Genomic DNA, 2,595 nt, shown 5'->3' with positions numbered 1-2,595 from the left:
TTTTGGGGAAGATGTTAGTCGATTACATCGACCTCCACTACTCAACTAGTATTTATTATATCGACTTCTAAAGAACGAACGGCAAAGTCGACTTCGGCGGAATTTGAACACAGAATGTTAAAGCCGGAAAAAATTCCGCTAAGCATTTTGTCTGGCGTGGTAACGAGGACTTATATAATCCTTTCTACTAAAGGTACAAGGCCTGAAATTTTGTGGGAGGGGATAGTCGATTACATCGGCCCCAGTGTTTCACTGGTACTTAATTTATCGACCCCGAAAAGATGAAAGGCAAAGTCGACCTCGGTGGAATTTGAACTCAGAACGTGATGACGGACAAAATAAACGAGGACTTATATAATGAACTCTATTGCAATGCTACTTAAAGTGGTGGTCTGCGGACCGGTGCCGGTCCGTGAGCCATCAGCTGGTACGCAGTGAATTTCCAGAAAAGAAAGAAACATTATAAAATGCTTATAAAATGATTATGTAATATTGTATTATTTGAGGCGGCAGAAATGTTAGCACGCCAGGCGAAACGCTTGCTGTATTGTTACTGGTGATTAATTCTGTGGTGTATTTTTGCTTGAAGGTTAGTGTTGGAACTGTTGTTGAAATTGTTGTTATTGCAGATAGAGTGAACTTTTATTCCCCTCTGTGAGGGGGGAATTATCCATTTTTTGTGGCGTTTTTCCACAATTTATTTTGTTGAAAATGAATACTTCCTCTGCAGAGGAAAAAAGATGTGAAAAAAACTGTGAAATATTAAGTATGCTGACGACAGAAAAACTTGCCGAACCGGCAAAAAAGTTTAATTTTGCAGTTGCGGCTGGAGTGAAAAAAGAAAAAACTGTGTATTGACAAAAATGTACTAATGCAGCACCAAAACAAATTTTTAAAGGAGGGATACGACGTAAAAGCCACCCTCCCGATTGAAATTATAGAAGAAACCACGAAAAAATAGTCGTATTCAAAACTCTTGTTGTAAAGGAAAAGAAATTAGACAAAGCACCAAAAGAAGCTATAGAAAAATGCCCACAGCCGATTTGGCAGGACATAGAATATCTGACAATAGGCAAACAATTTGCCACTGTAGTAGTGTATTTCAAAAGTGAAGAGAAAGCAAAAACACACTCAGTACAACCTTTGGATGTCATTGTTGCTACGGAAACCCCGTTAAGGGGGCCAAGAGATCTCCTCCTGCTATTTATATAGCTACGAGAGTTTTTTTTCTCTCCAGGCTCTCCTACTGGCAGGAGTGGGGTGTTGGTCTTGTTAAAAAGAAACCGGGTTTCTGAGAAAAAGTTAATTTTTTCAGATCCAGAAAGTTGGCTGGTCGTCGTGGATTTGACGCTCAGTTGTGGTAAGATTATCAGACTGGTTGCAATTTATGTACCCACTGAAAACGGGCAAAATGAGTATTTTCGGAACCTGGAGAAGTTTCCCGGTATATCACATTCTCTAGTTGTGCTAGGAGACTATAAACAATCTGCGACGCACGTGTAGATTATGTTGGCTCGTGTTCTGATAGAAGAGGTAATGCTTGCTTCCTGGAACTGCTGAGCCGCTTTGAGCTAGCAGATCCTTATAGGCTGGAATTTCCGAATGCTCCATTGTGGACATGGTCGAGCAGCAACGGATCTTCCAGGTCATACTTAGATAGGGTGTTAATTAGAAAAGCAGAGAAGGATATTGTTAGGTGTCTACAGTTTTTCCCCGGTTAGCTACAGTGATCATAAAATGGTCACCTGTACGCTCGACATAGATAAGTTATATAATAGAGGATTCGGCTACTGGAAACTTAATACGTCCCTTTTGGTGATTAAGGAGTACAGTGCGTAACTGGTACTTAATTTATCGACCCCGAATGGACGAAAGGTAAAGTTTACCTTGGTGGAATTTGAACTCAGAACGTAAAGACAGACGAAATACTGCTCAGCATTTCGCCCGGTATGCTAACGTTTCTGCCAGCTCGCTACCTTATCTCTTCATCAATATATTATAAAAGGATGAAATTCGGAAGCTGAAGTATACTCAAGACCATTTTTGTAAAGAATGAATAATAGACTGAATCTTTGTATATTACTGGTACCTATTATATATTAGACTCAAAACGATGAAAGACAAAGTCCACTTGAGCGAGAAAGACGGATATTAAGCGAGTTGGCTGAGGTGGCGAGCTACCAGAGTTGTTAGCACACCACGGTGGGGGTGGGGGCGATGCTTAGCGGTATTTTGCCCGTCTCTACGTTCTGAGTTCAAATGCCACCGAGGTCAACGTTGTCTTTTATCCCTTCGGGGTCGATAAAGTAAGCACTAGCAGAGCACTGGGGTCGATGTAATCGACTCACTCCCTCCTCCGAAATTGTTGGCCTTGTGTCAAAATTTGAAACTAATGTCAAAGTGCACTGTGTCCGACTCTCCACCGTGTTTCATTTGATATAGACTGACTTCTACCGACAACTTTTTGTAGGAGTGCATTGTTAATTAAATGGGCGCCAATATCAGAATGTGTCTTTAGCAGCATCTGTATTCAGAATGTAAAGAGCCGTAGTTAAATAGACAAGGCGTAATCTTGTACGAAGGTCTAACAGTGCC

Source organism: Octopus bimaculoides, chromosome 6 (assembly GCF_001194135.2).
Source record: "Octopus bimaculoides isolate UCB-OBI-ISO-001 chromosome 6, ASM119413v2, whole genome shotgun sequence".
Classification (NCBI taxonomy): Eukaryota; Metazoa; Mollusca; class Cephalopoda; order Octopoda; family Octopodidae; genus Octopus; species Octopus bimaculoides.
The sequence above is the reverse complement of the archived record's forward strand: the minus strand, read 5'-3'. Positions refer to the sequence as shown.